This window comes from Nannospalax galili, unplaced genomic scaffold, assembly GCF_000622305.1.
Source record: "Nannospalax galili isolate Female #2095 unplaced genomic scaffold, S.galili_v1.0 scaffold210, whole genome shotgun sequence".
NCBI classification, from domain to species: Eukaryota; Metazoa; Chordata; class Mammalia; order Rodentia; family Spalacidae; genus Nannospalax; species Nannospalax galili.
The window spans coordinates 2,181,278-2,197,257 of NW_008329365.1; the positions used below are offsets into that span (position 1 = coordinate 2,181,278).

General features: G+C 40.3%; 1 protein-coding gene across 1 annotated transcript in view; it reads left to right on the top strand.

Moving 5' to 3' along the window:
- Window positions 1-232: 232 nt before the first annotated feature.
- Window positions 233-15,980, top strand: part of Dusp16 (dual specificity phosphatase 16) — an 89,899-nt gene continuing 74,151 nt past the window's right edge. Inside the window, exon 1 of the mRNA XM_008837558.3 lies at window positions 233-739. The gene's annotated coding sequence lies outside the window, so the exon portion shown is untranslated. The remainder of the gene's footprint in view (window positions 740-15,980) is intronic.

Consider the following 15,980-nt stretch of genomic DNA (forward strand, 5'->3'; position numbering starts at 1 on the left):
ACAAGGCGGGCGGGCGCAGGAGACCGTGGGTCGCGAACCCCAGCACCACCGGGCGCACGGGCGGGCGCAGCAAGCGGGAACTGCCACCGGCCGCCTACGCGAGCCGCCCGGCTCCTCCTCCCAGCAGCGCCTGCGGAACCTGCCTTGGAGTCGCCGGACTCCGGACCCGGAACGTGACCCGACCCCTCCTCCCCGAGCGGCCTCGCTTCGGCCCGGGCCAAAACGCCGGCAGCTCCCGAGGGCCGAGCGCTGATGGGCGGGCAGCGCTCGGCTCCGCCTAGCGCCCACCGCCCTGCCCTCGCCTGTCTCCTCCTTTCCCCGGGGCTCCGCTGAGTTCATTCACTGGGATTGGTTTCAAGTGACGCCATCTCTTTATTTTTAAACCAATGACCTCATCCGCGCTTGAAGTTTCCTGACTAGCTACTCTTTCTCCCTTCCCAACCCCCCCCGCCCCCCCTCATGCCGGGTCTCACCGTCTGGGGGGCTCATCCATTTTGAAACCATTTATTTCCCGCCTCTCGGCTTTCCTCGTGCGGCCCCCCACCTTTACCTCCTCGAGTGCTTCATCCCTGTCGACATTTTTTTTTTCTTTTCGGGGGGTGGTGGAAGAGAAAGTGAGGAAAAGTTGCAAACGGCCGGTCCTCGCCGAGCTCCCCTCCCACCCTTCAGAGGAGGACGCCGCGGGGAAGAGGACGCGAGCGCGGAGCGGTGACAACGCCGGGAGCTCAGCCGCCCTCAAGTAAGTGAGCTCGGCGGGGCCGCGCGGAAAACTGGTCGCGCGTCCGGAGCCCGCGTGCGGGACGCCGCGTCCTCCCCGGGGGGCGTCGCGAACACGCTGTGGCGACCGCGGCCGGAGCCGCTCGAACGTTCGCAGCGGGGGGTGTGTAGGCCGCGCTAAGGGCGCGCGGCAGCTTCGCGTCCCCGCACCCCCGGCCTCGCCGAGCCCAGCCGAACCCAGCCGAGCTGAGCCGAGCGAGCTCCTGGCCGGATCTCGGCCCCCGCGGGTCGGAGGCACCTGGACTCGCGAAGCTGCTCAGTTTGCAGGCGCGACTGTTGCACAACAAGTGGGGCCTGACTGTTCCCATTATTCCCAAATTCACCTTGAGGCCACCTGGCTGGTGACGGTGTCGCTTCCTTAATCTCACCCCCACCCCCCCAAAAAAAACAAAAAAAAGCAAACATCCCCGCGGTTTTCAGACTGGAACTCGGGTCTTCCTGTAGGGGGGTCCGGTGCGTCTGGGATTTCTTTATTTACACAAGCCATAAAACGGGAGGAATTAAAAACCCAACAACAGAAAACGGACGGTCTGTGTGTCATATGTAGTTTCATGTAAGAAAAACCACAGAAGGAAATGTGTATGCAAACCCCGAAGTTTTCCGATGCTGGGTTTGTTTCCTGCAGAAAGCTGGCAATAAATCTGGGAAACATACATGTAGATCTTAAAATGAATGGTCACTGTAGAATTCGAAGGAAGCTTCCTACACGTCTCATGCAAAGATCCTTGGCGTTTTGAAGTCCTAGGTGTCTCAGATTGTTGGGAGAAAGCACACCTCTAATCAGGCTCTGGTGAATAGGGGGGAGGAAAAACCTGTTGCATAATCTCATTTACTGTGGAGTTTGCTATGCCGTCCCGTCTCCTTGAACCAAGGGGAAGTGAGTTAAGATGTAGGGCTTTAAAAACTCTCTGAAGTTTTTATTTACCCAGTGTGCTGGCTGCCACTTTACTTTAAAAGATTATAAGTAAATACTCGGCTCTTAACCAGCGAATCAAACCTATCAAACCTGTCTGGAAAATGACCAGGTATGTTTTCTCTCTCTCTCTTTCCCTCTCCAGCCTTCCCTCTCTCCCTTTCTCCCTCTCTCAGGAGAGAGGGTGAAAGACTTACCATCCATGAAAGACTTTCTAACCATTTGGGAACTAGAATGTCAGGGGAAAAAAAGTCTCCTTAGCCATTCTGAAGGGCTGGCTTGGCACAGGTCGGTGACAACTGGTTCCTCAAAGGAGTTACGTTTTTCCATCTCAAGAAGAGAATTAAAGGTATTTTTTCAAGAGAAGAAAACTTAAATCGAAGCAATTACTTTTTAATTACTTACTTGAGACTCACATATATTGATGAACCCAGTTTGGGAAGTTGTAATTTATTAAGGCTTGTAGAGTTCTGGTATTTGGTGAGGCCATTAACTTGGAGAGGTAAATAGAAAACTGCAGAATTTGTGGCTTTGTGTACTGTAGTCAAAATGTGACCAGGCACTGTGAAAGGTTTTTTTGTTGTTGTTTTAAAAATAAAGTTGTGGAATTTACTGAATTTGAAGACAACGTGGGAGGTTGTTACTTAATTTTTTTTTTAACATTTGCTGGCTTATGTAAAAATTTGGGTCAATTAACTTCAGCCCGAATTAGTTTTTAAGGAAAATAACTTGTATTTATTAGAGTTCCACATGGAGAGAAAATTAGAAATGAGTTTATTTTGAATTCTAGTAATCAAGTGAATAAGTTGGTTCAAGCACATTCAACCTACATTTAAATATTTTTTAAAAAATGTAACTGTTGGTAATGATATTTACACATTTTTAGTTTTATCCTCTGATATGTCAGTAGCTCAAGTAAAATGTCTATAATTTGGCTTACAACTGTACAGATTTTACTTGAATGTTTCGGATGGTGAATAATTATGGACAGGGCCAGAACAGAATTGCAGAATTACTCACTTTTTTCACCCTGTTCAATTTGGAAGTCCTTGTCCTTTGGTTTAGCTTGGTGAATGTAATTGAGTACCTATAAAATAAAAAGTTACTGTAAGATTGGGGGTTCCTGGCCTGTTTGACCAAAAGCTTAATGGTGGTACTGAGAAGGGGGCAAAAGGGGAGATCCTGTCATCCTAGCCCCCCCCCCACCTTTTTTCTTACATATTAAAAAATTATTTGTGGAATGGAAGGGAGGAAGTCAAGATCAGCTAGTTTAAAAAGTAGGTCTGAGCCTTTAATCCCAGCACTAGGGAGGCAGAGGCAGGAGGATCTCTGAGTTCAAGGCCAGCCTGGTCTATATAGTGGGTTCCAGGACAGCTGGGGCTACAGGGAGACCCTGTCTCAAAAAAGACCAAAAAAAAAAAAAAAAAAAAGTAGGTCTGGGTTGGCGCTAGATGAGGCCCTGTATTCAAACCCATGTTTCCTACCTCCCTTTGAAAAAGAGAAGGTCTGGGGGATAGAGAGATGGCTCAGCGATTAAGAACACTGACTGTTCTTACAGAAGACCGAGGTTCGAATCCCAGCACCCACATGGCAGCTAACAACTGTCTGTAACTCCAGTCCCAGGGGATATGATAGCCTCTTCTGTCCTCCGCGGGCATTGCATGACACAGGTGCACTTAACCTACATGCAGGTTTAACACTCATACACATAAAATTAAAAATAAAAAATTTTAAGAAAAAAGAGAAGTCTGGAAAGGTTATAGAGTTGGGGCTGGAGTTAAGGGAAGAGACAGAATTAATGGTAGGTTTTTGTTTTGTTTTATTTTTTTTAAATATTTTATTATTTTTATTTTATGTGTATGTGTGTATTGCCTGCATGTATGTGAGTACACCTGTGTCATGTCGAGGCCAGAAGAGGGCTTTGGTTTCCCCTGGAACTGGAGTTAAGGATGGTTCGTAGTCACCATGTGGGTGCTGGGAATTGAACCTGGGTCCTCTGCAAGAGCAGTCAGTGCTCTTAACTGCTGAGCCATTTCTCCAGCCCGTTTTATTTTTTTAATGCTTTTTTTCTATAACTACCTGAATTAGGAAATTGAATTTCATAGACATTTCATTATATGGGATTGACCCATTGAAGAAGCCACTTTATAGAGCTATCCACTACTAAGGTTTTCCTATTTTAAGCCAATCATGAAATCCTACCAAATATAATTTGCTGTAATTTACCACTGTAATAGATCCTAGAATCTAAAGTTTTCCCGGACTTTCTGGCAAACAAAAACAACAACAAAAAAACCCAGTTTTTATTTTATAATACCTGGACTAAAATTTTAATTGGACATTTCACTGTTTTTTTAAATGTTTTATGTTCTCAAGCAAAAGATATTTTAACCTGAAGAGGTAGATTGATATATAGAAAACATACTTGGATCAAAATCCCAAAAAGATAGCCAGGGGAAACAGAAAATAAGTTTTATAACATATTTCAGTACATTGAAGGAATGAGATAAAAAGATTTCATAGGGAATAAACCACACTTGATGCTTGTCTTGGGGAAAAAAAAACACAAAACCTACATCAGATTTTAAAGTTGAGACTGATACCCACCATCATAAAAGAAATGTTGACTTAAGCCAAAACGTAAAATAAATCTTGTTCAAAGCTACGTATATTTTCCAAAGCCAGTTGACATTTCCTCTTGATTTACTTGTGTTGTAGGTACTCTGTTATTTTTATACATTTCCTTCATTCTGATGGTCAGGGTTGGCTTTTCAGGGTGGGGGTGATAAAGGTTGGCTGAATGCAAAGAAGCAGGTTCCAGCTTTAAGGAATCATTCTCTAATACAGAAATACGAAGTTGAAAATTCAGTCAGCTAAATGATTGGGCGAAACAAGAGTGGCTTAAAAGAAGGACCTAACGCAGATTATGAGGACAGGTTCAAAGAAATAATCAAGTTTGTCAGTGTATAACCAAAATAGAAGGAAATGGGATATATCTGGACATGAAAGAGGCATACTGGAAAAAAAATAGCTTTGATATCGCAACAAGAAGGGGATAATGCAACTTCCTGCTGGGTGTTAGAAGGCTAATTGTTTGGATGTCACCAAAACAAACAAACAAACAAAACATCCAAACAACAAAACCCCAAAACTTTTGTTACCTAAGAAATATAATCTAGGGGAGGGGAAATGGATATATTATGTTTGTATAATTAAAGGAGAAAAAAAAATCTCTAGAAATAAATTTAAAATAAATGACCCACTGCAGTTTGGCATATTTTGAGTTGAAAGGAGAGATAAATCATAAAAAGTTGAAGTTTTAGCTAAATGTCCAAATGAATTCACATATGAATTAATCAAGAAAAGCATTCATTACTAGGCATACTATTTACATAGACACCAAAAGGTGGGGACCCAGGTCTATGCCCTTAATATAGGATTATAAGCATTTTAAGGGATATATAGATACAACGATAAACAGTTATCAGATACCTGGTAAGCACCAGATTCACTCTGTAAGGGAAAAAGAGAATGGAGGGTTGAGGGATGTAGCCCAGAGACAATAGAATTTAATCCTGACCTTGAAGGATGGCAGTGTGTACTGTGTATTGAAGGGAAATGGGGTTGAAGACTGACTAACTGTTCATCCTCTGCTTATTCAGCAAAGTTTATATTGACCATCCACTTTGTACTGGCCACACAGTGCAAAATAAGTTGTTTTATTTTTTTTTCCTTATGAAACTTACTGCCCAATGAGAGAAGTCAGGAAAGTAGTAAGGACAAGAAGTACCATAAATAAGTAAACAGTACATGGAAAAGTCCTGTGTCAGGTGACTAGTAATTAAATAACGATCAAGAAATTATAAAGGGCTAGTTACAGCCCCAGTTAGTCTATTATTTTTTTATTATTTATTTTTGAGACAGGGTCTGAAGTATCCTAGGCTGGCCTTAACTCACTATGTAGGTGAGGATGACTTGAACTTTTGATCCTCCTGCCTCTACCTCCCAGGTGTAGGGATTGCAGGCATGTACCATCATACCCTGATTGGTGCTAGAGATCCAACTGAGGACTTCAAAGATGCTAAGCAAGTATCTTACCAAGAGCTACATGTGTAGCCTTATTTCCAGTTACCCTGGATAACTTATTTTGCCTATGATATTCTAATGAATATACATGTATATATATATGTATTATATATATACATATATAGAATAGAAAGTAAATGGAAAACTGTCTAGAGAAACAAAGGGGACTAATGGGGTTGGCCTGGAGCTCACCATATAGCCAAGACTGGCCTTGAAACTGATCCTCCAGCCTGTATCTCTTAAGTCCTAGGAATGCAGATTTGTGCTACCATGCACAGCTTCCCCCCCCCCCCCCCCAACAAAAATACTGCAGTCGAGGCTGGCCTTGAACTTGAGTAATTCTCCTGCTTCAGCCTCTGGAGTGCTGGAATTACAGGTATGAGCAACCTATCTTGTGTAGGCATTCTATAAGAAGCATGCTGCCTTCCTTTCTCTGCTCTTTTTGTAGTTTAGAAATTGAAGAGATAAAGAATCCCCAAAAGTGTTTCTTTTTTAAAAGATATTTATTTTTATTTTATGTATATGAGTGTACCACTGACCCATCTCTCCAGCCCCAGCAGAAAGTGTTTCTATTGTGTCTCTCTCTATAGAACTAAATGTCTCAAAAACTGTTCTGTATGTACTTAACCGTTTTTCATTTATACCGTATTCTGAGGCATTTGAGTTAAGTATATGAAAGTAATTTTATGATAAGCAAGGAAATTATTCTTTTTCTTTTTCTTCTTCTTTTTGAGACAGGGTCTCAAACTGGAACTTGCTTTGTAGACCAGGCTGACCTCACACTCATGGCAATCCTCCTGTCTCTGTCTCTCTGATGCTGGATTACAGGTATGAGCCAACATACCTGGCAAGGTAGGAAATTCTTCAGTGTCCCCTGATTTCCTCTTGAACCATCGAGAAAAGCATTGTGGCTATGGATGTTCTGGGGATCTGTAGTTTGTGGAGTGAAAGTTAAACTTGGAGCCAGCGGGATGGCTTCTTTGAGATGGTCTGGGGTAAAGGTGTGTGCTTACTGCTCATGCCTGCAGTCCTGGACACCTTTTGATCCCTGAGACCCATACAAAGGTGGAAGGAGAGCTCTGACTCCACAGAGGTATCACTTCTGACCTCCACATGCTGTCTGTGGCACACATGCACACACACTTATGGGTGCACATGTACACACACACACACACACACACACACACACTAATGATGTTAATAATAATAATAAAAGAAAGTAAAAGCTAATCTGACTTTGTGTGCCTTAAAAACACTTGGGAAGGAGGACAGCAGAGTTCAGCTTTGTTTTAGTGTCTCTGTGGGATGAGTGGTGGTAGGTTGGCACAGTTTATAGGAAAAAGATGTGTTATATGTTACAGCAAGGTAATTAGCATTAAATATAACCACTCTTCCTCTTAACATTTATGGGGCAATGCACGTAGGGAAGTACCTGCTACTCATTGTCTGCACTGTATATCAGTTTGTTTTAGCTGAGGACCAAGCCGAAGTCCTCAGTGCATTCTTGGCAAGCACTCTACCCACAAAGCTGCATCCCCAGCCCTGTGTATATCCGTTTTTTATACATAATTCATAACCTAGAATACTGCCTAGCACCATGATCTTTATTTTATAAGTATTTGATGAATAAATTGAATTTTCACCATTGTCATTTTTATAGGGAGCCCATTCTATTTCTAGGTAGATACTGTTTTTGAGTTGGAGCCTGCAGGGCTACCTTATAGTCCTGGGTGCCTGCCAAGTGGTATGCTGCCACCAGGACTGGTTGGTGACCTCCCCTCCACCTTTGACCTTGCAGCCTACCTAACCTTATCCTTTCAGAAACGACAGCTGGTTTTTCGTGGCACCTCTTTCTGCCCACAGTCTTACAGTTCTTTCCCTCACTCAGCAGCTCAGCTGTCTTCTGAAAAACACTTCTCAGAATACTCAAGTGCATGTGTCACAGGCTGACCTGTTTTATAGTGCGTTCTGTTTGTTGTTGCTTGTTTTTGTTTGGTTGGTGGAGCACTCTCCTCAGGAAGATAGTTCTTGAGTTTATTTTGTGAACTGTATGTGGTATGTGAAACATGGTATTGTTTCCTCTTCCTTCCAAGCTTTGTTAAAAATCTTGCATTCACTTGAAAAGTAATTAGTAAGGATGATATATTGATGATACAAAGCAACTGAAATCAAGATGTTTTGAGACATTCAGGAAATTTGGCCATGGAAATGTAGGTGATATGTAGGAATTCTAACCGTAACATTTCAGCTCTAATAATGGTATTATGGCTGTGTTAAACTCTAGCCTGGTGAAGATTCATACAGAAGTATGAAATGATGCCTGATAATTACACAAATGCAAGTGGGAGATAAAGAAAACATTATTAAAAATGTTGACGTTAGGTAACAGGTACTTTGGAGTTTTAAAAAATTTTCTGTGTATTTGTGTATATTTGGGAATACACATCCTGTGTTGTCTATACTATCAATTATAACTGTGGAGAAAAACATGAAATTTGATGGTTTGTTATTTGAGATAATTGGCTAATCAGAAATCTCTACTTTGGGAACTGGAGGGATGACTCAGTAATTAAGAACAAGTATTTTTCTTGCAGAGGACTTGGGTTCAGTTCCCAGCACCCACATCAGGCAGCTCATGACCACCTGTAACTTGAGCTCCAGGGACTCCAAATCCCTCTTCTGACCTCTGTAGGCACCCACACTCATGGGCACATACCCCACACAGACAGCATGCATACATATAATTAAAAGCAAAATGAATCTTTAAAAAGTAATCTCTACTTTGCATATTCTATAAGATTTTTATTTTTTATTAACATAATCTTAAGATAGGGAAAATTTTATAGAAAGGTAGAGTGCTTAAAACTCAACTTTGACATCTTATAGTAAGAATATCTTACAGTTTATATGCTTTAACATATTTTGTGGGTTTTTTTTTTTATGAATTACCTATTTTACAGATGAGAAAATTAAGGTCTTAGAGACAGACATTAAATAATTTATGTAAATCCCCAAATAAGAAGTATTACTAGAGCCAGAGGGAAAGTCTTCTGGTTCATATTCAATGTAGGTATATCAATACGAATACTTTGTTTTTAAAGACAAGGTTTCTGCTATGTTACGCTGTTTTGGTCTCAGGATATCTTTATACTCTTAATTATTGAGGAGAGCTGGGCATGGTGACGGATGCCTTTAATCCCAGCACTTAGGAGGCAGAGACAGGTGATCCTTAGAGTCTGAGGCATCAGCCTGGTCTACATAGTGAGTTCCAGGCCGGCCAGAGCTATACAGTGAGACCCTGTCTCAAAGAAAAAAGAAATTATTGAGTACCCCAAATATCTTTGTGTGGGCTATATCATCATTTAACATACTGGTAAAATGTTAAGAACATTTATTCATTTAAAAATTAACTGATAAAGGTTAACATAAAATGGCATGAAAAACTAGATTGGTTTCTAAGACAAATCTAGTCAGAAGTGTGGTGTTGCTTTACATCTTAATCTAGAATAGCTGAATTTGCATAACTACATAACTTCAAAATCCAATCTGTTTGATCTGTTGTTTTGGTAGATGTGTGTGAAGAAAATTGGCTGTACACAGATGTACACTTGAAAAAGATGGAGTGCTTTTTAAATAGTCTTTCCATATAACTATGGATTTTTTTGTTTACCTAAACTCAGTAAGTGTTGGAGTCTTGAAGATTAGTTACAATGTTGAATCTAAGACTATGTGAATTTTTTGAACTCTGTAACATCCACCATCTATTGACCACTCTTGTACTTTGAATTTTTGACTCATGTCTGATTTTGTAATAATATACATGGTCATTTGAAAAATAATGGTTTACTAAGTGTTACTGAACTTTCACTCAAAATTCACATTTGTTCATATGGCATTAAGCAAATAAGATTTATTAATATGACCAGTAGTCTTATCCAGAGTCTTTAAGAATTGGAAAGTGGTCAAGATCTTGGTGGTAAGTTTATTTTTCAAAATTCTTATTTTCTTTGGAAAGTTCAGGTTTTGTCATTGGCAACCAATATGACCAGTTTTCTTTGGAAAAGAGAAGTTTCTCTTCGTTCATTTTGAAGAAAATGTCTGCCAGATACCTAAGTCTAAATAACTGAAGTTGTCTTCATGTCATCCTTTGAAACCAGAAAGGTATTCTGTGAAAAGAGCTCATGACTCAGTTGCCTGTATACTTTTCCTTGAGATGGGCATTGCATTTAGGTGTGCAAAGAAGAGCTCTATGTGTTCTTGTGCCCATGTGTGCACTTACATGTTCATACTCATTTTCATCCGTATTCAGAATAGTAATTTTTCTTTCCTTTGAGTGACAAGGGGGAAGAGATTATCACATACTTCAGAGTTATTTGTTCCATCCAGCTACGGAGGCTATTGACTTCTTTTTCCTGAGACAACTGAGAGATGACTGAAAACAAATGAAATTAGAAAGAAGAAATGATAAGATTCAGTGGTGTAGGCTTGATGTTCAGCTATATACCTGGCTGTGGTCAGAGAGTTTGGATCAGCATTAGAGGAGGGCTAGAGGAAGACTGTAGGGAACTGGGTCCCCCCATGTGCTGGACTCTCAAAGAATGAGGCACAGCAGTACAGGGTGGGGGCTGCAGGAGTCAGAGATCAACAGCAAAACAGTAAAACTTAAAATGACTGACTAGTCTTTTAACTCCTTCCAGTACTCAAATTCTGTCATGTACCATATATTCAGAGTGGGTGCAGACAGCAATGTCATGCGTATGAAGAATTTGAAGAGCTAGGCAAGTCTCTTAAGGTTTGGCTAGAATATTACATTAATATATGGAAATATTACCTGGACAGAGTTTGAGGATCCAAATTCAAGAATTAAATTTTAATGCTTTATTCTTTTTTTAAATTAAAAAATATTTATTTTTATTTTATGCTTTTGGGTGTATTGCTTGCATGTAAGTGCACTTATGTTGTGCAGTGCCCAAGAAAGTCAGAAGAGGATGTCGTTGGATCCTCTGGAACCAAAGTTAAGGACAGTTGTTAAGTCACCATGTGGGTTCTGAGAACCAAACCCTGGTCCTCTGCAAGAGCAGCTGGTACTCTAACCCCTGAGCCATTTCTCCAGCCCCTAATGCTTTATTCTTAATTAACAAGAAGTTATGAGTAAGCCAGGCATGGTGGCACATGCCTTTAGTCCCAGCACTCGGGAGGCAGGGGCAGGCAGATCTTTCTGAGTTCAAGGCCAGCCTGGTCTACTTAGCAAGTTCCAGGTCAGCTGGAGCTACAGGAAGACCCCGTTTCAAAAGGCCAAAAAAGAAAAAAAAGAGTTATAATTAAAGAAGGCAGAAAAGTCTAAGTAGATATCATTTATCCATTTGTTATTTATGTGCTACTTATTAAAAGGATTTGAGATGACAGAAGGAAAGACCAAACTCTACACTGAAGGCCAAACATGATTCAAAATAACATTTTCCCCCCCTGGTTTTGATGGCATTTATTTAATAGAGCCACATAGTTAAGCCTCCTGGACTACAAAGTGGTTGACTTGATCTCCTGTACAGGAGCAGTGTGGTCCTGCTATTTCTTTAGTTGCATACTATACTAGCAGAGTATGTATGTGTATGTAATGGAGGTGAGATTAGGCAGGGAAATCACAGCATGCCACAGGGGGAAAGTGTTTTAAATTCAAATCTGCCTTCAGCTGTAATAGCAGAGACTTAAGCCATAAGCCATTTATGATTTACTTAAGCAGTTCAGGGTTCAGTGCTAAGGTCTCAGCATTGGGTCAGCTGCTCTAGCAACATCAAGGTCCCCAGTTCTGTTCAGTCCTGGATTCTTCCATCTTTCCATGCTTCCTTATTATTCTGATGTTTGACTGCTTTCACATCACAAAATAGTTGCCTTAGTTTAGGTATCACATCCCTTTTCAAGTCAGGAAGGAAGAAGGCAACAGAGCAGGCCATTCTATTACATCTTCCTAACCAAAGAATCTTAAACCCTGTGTTGGTAGCACGTCTCTAATCCTAGCACTTGGGAGGTAGAGGGTAGAATTGCAAGTTCAAACAGCCTGGTCTAGGTATCGCATTCTAGGCCAATGGAGCCTATTTGGAGACCTGTTTCACTCAACCCAAACCAAACCGTACTGAAATATTCCTTAACAACATCTTTCATGTGAACTCTGCCTCTCTTTTGTCTCATTTGCTTGAGTTATTTTACAAGATTGCCTCTACTCGAGAGATGCATGTTGGCTAAGGGTAGCAGCATTACCTTGGTTGACTTGGTGTGCATGATGTACCCCTCCTAGGCTGAGGTGCATAGCTTTTCAACATGAAACTGGGATTCTGTTAACATTTAGCAGTAGAGGAAGGTCTGTTGAGTAGTTAACTGTGTTGGAGACAGGAAGAAAGGAAAACACAGGATGGTAACTTGTTGAAACAAATTGCCTTTACTCTGGAGGTTATCTTAGTGTTCCTCTTAAAGGCCATACCCATTTTCTTTTTTATTGTAGGGAAAATTGTACAGACTTCGATCGCAGTTAGTTGTAGAGCTAATGTAGAGGCAGATGAGCCTTGAATTTTTTTTTTTGAACTCTAGAACAAAGAATATTACATTGATAATCTGTGAAGTAAGTAACTTTTGTATTAATTTTTATTTATTGTGTGTATGTGTGAGTGCATGATGTCTGTGTTAGTGCTGGTGTAACATGCCACAGCTTGTGTGTGAAGGCCAGAGGACAACTTTGTAGAGTCAGCTCTCTCCTTCCACCTTTATATGGGTTCTGGGGTTCAAACTCATGTCCTCAGACTTGTATGGCAAGCACCCTTACCCAGTGAGCCATCTTGCTAGCCCTGAGGTAACCTGTGGCTCTAAAATTCCTGACTTTTTGTTCTTACTTCTGAGCACTTCACATTTTATTATCATCAGAACAGCAGACAGGATTAGAGAGGGCGTGATGCTGTGTAGTCACCTTGATTACTGGGTAGTGTCTCCAGTAAAAATCTGGCTGGTAAAGAAGACTAAAGCTAAAATTAGATTTTGACATTTTTCTTGCCATTTGTATTACTTTTCTAAATGTTCATTGAAAACGAAAAAGTAATTATACTTAAAAAAAATTTGTGGCACTTTTTGCCTGCTAGGCAAGTGCTGCACCACTGAGCTGTAACTCAGCTCTTATACCCGTATTTTAGGAAAGATATGTGTGTATAGTCTATAAATATTTTCAGTACAGACTTCTGAGGAAATGCCTTCCTGTCCAGCAGAAAATGTATTTTAGGCACCTTTGTGAGAAACTGGTCCATGGCCCCCTATACTGGGTGTTTGTTATCTGGTGACAGTGCTCATGTTACACATTCTCTCTTGGATGATATTAAAAGACAGCTAATGGAAGGTGAGTCCTTTTGTGCATTGTAGAAATAAACTTCATTTAATGAAGCAGGGCCTTTGGTACCTGAGGTACCTTCAAGTCGGATTTGACTTCTATTTCATAACCTCGATCATTGTTCTTCATGGAATCCTGTCAAGATTGTATAAATTTGGATACACAATCAGTCAAGAGTCATATTTTCCAACTCTAACTAAAGTTGTGAAACCCTATATAGCTTATGAAAGTTTATAAAAATAAACTTAAAACTAGTACTTATATCCAACAAAATAATCCCAATGCATTTTATTTATGCTATGTTATTTATTTTGTGATACTGGGGATTGGTTCCAGGACCTCGTAGCTCTAGGAAAGTGCTTTCCCATTAAACTACATCACCATCATCCTCTCCCATCTTCCGCACCTCTTTCTTTCTCTGAATAGGATTTCACTGTGTAAGCCTGGCTGGCCTTGAACTTGAGGCATTCCTCCTTCCTCAGCCTCATGAGTACTGGGATTACAGGGGTGTGCTACTTTATTTTTATTTTGTGACAGAGTATTGTTAAATTGCCCACCCTGACTTAGAATTTGGGATTCTTCTGCCTCTGCATCCCGAGTAGCATTTTATTTGTTGCTTTATCTATATTGGGAAATGTACAGATATATGTAATCAATTTAGGTATTTAAGAGGCAAAAAGCATTTGTAATTAAGGTTGTATTTTTAAGAATAAGCTGCATATATGCATATGTACTTAATGACTGCTTCAGACAGTTTGGGGAGAATGTTTAATTTCATTACCACAGGGTTTGTAATAGTAGTTAGAGAACTTGTGATTAATTATTTACATTTTTCACCTGTGAGTGACTAAGAACCTAGTTAATATAAATATTCAGGAAGTTTGATATTTAAAGCTTCTTGGTTTTATAACTAACAATAAAAGTCATGTACTGTGGAAAACCCCTTCTCTTCTCTCCCAGCAGTTGTTTCATTACAGATTGTAATTAGTCTGATGTTAGCTTGAGGAGGTATAGTATATTTCGGGGAATTTCCTAGTCCTAGCTCTGGAGCAATATGATAGTTATGTGATATTTGTCAGAAAAGCTTTTTTTTTTTTTTTGAGACAAGGTGTCATGTAGCCCAGGCTGGTCTCAAACTATTGTAGCTGAAGATTCCCTTGAATTTCTGCTGTTCCTCCTGCCTCCACCTCTGGAGTGCTGGGATTACAGGTGTGTGCCACTACCATGCTTTATGTGGTTCTAGGAATTGAATATATAGAGCTCTTGTGTTTAGTTGTGCAGAAAGGCAGGAATGACCCAGATTGTAGGGACTCAACAAATTAAAGATAGTTTTAGAGGGTTTGCTGGGAAATGTGACTGAAGCTATCATACAGTTTTGGCTAGATGGTAGTTTGTAAAATTTAGACTTTATGGAGACTGAGAGATGGCTCAGCGTTTAAGAGCACCGATTGCTCTTGCAGAGGAACCAAGTTCCCAGTACCCAGATAGCAGCTAACAACTCTCCGTAACTACAGTTCTAGGAGATCTGATGACACCCTCTTTTGACCTCCTAGGACATTGTACAACATGGGTGTACTTAACATGCATGCAGGCAAAGCACTCATACACATGAAATTTAAAAAAATTAGACTTCATCTATCTGTAAAACCTCCCATTAATTATTAGAACAAGATTTGACCACGATTGGTGTAATAATGATTATGATTTTCTTAGTAAACAGGAAATGTATATATAAATTTTTGATAGTATTCACAAATAAATATTCATATCAACTATAAAAATGTAGAAAACTTACATGACTATCTTACTAGATTGGACAAAGCATTTGTTAAAATGTATCTGCTCATTATTGAAGTTCTTAGCAAGCAAAAATCGAAATGCACTTACTGGATTGGATTGGGGAGATAGTAAAGTGCTTGCCTTGCAAGTAGGAGGACCTGAGTTCAAGTCCCAGAGCCATGTTAAGAAAAAAATGCCGGGTGTATTGATACATGCTTAGAATCCCTGTGCTGGTGTCAAGGACAAGGATCCTGGGGCTTGCTGGCCAGTCAACCTAGCCTACTTGGTGAACTCTAGACCAGTGAGAGACTCTGTCTCAGACACACACACAAAAGATGGATGATAGTTGAGAAATAACATCCAAGGTTGTCTTCTGGTCTCCACATGCACCTGCACTCACACAAAAAAATGAATTTACTAATTATGATAAAAATTTCTCACGGCAGTGTTGACAGCATGCACAAGTCCTATGCAAGCTCGAGTAGTTGAACCCGCGTTGGAGAACATTTGGGGAGTCAAGTTAAGACTCTGTAAGCTTTATTACCCAAAGAGAATACATTAAGTGTGTGTGGGAGGGAATGTAGGGAGGTGTGGATGGGAGAGGGAATATAAATATCATCAAATTATAGTTTGGAAATTGCAAAAATTTAATAAAAATGCTAAAAAAATTGGCTTTCCAAGTAAAGAAAAAAATTTCTATAAAATAATATAGTATAAGCATATATTATATTGAGAATTGCTCTATATTTGGTTATTTTATTTTTAATTATTTATTTTTATTTATTTAAAATTACACACGTGTGTGTATCAGTGTGGGTATGTGCACATGAGTACAGGTGCCCACAGAGGCCAGAGACTCGATCCTCCTACAGCTGGAGTTAGAGGTGGTTGGAAGCTGCCCAGTATGGGTGCTTTGAACTGAACTTGGGTTCCCTGGAAGAGCAGGAGGCGCTCTTAACTGCTGAGCCATTGCTCTGTCCTTGTTTTATTTATTTTTTTAAGACAGGGTCTCATGTAGCTAACGCTAGCCTTGAACTCATTATGTAGCTGAAGATGGCC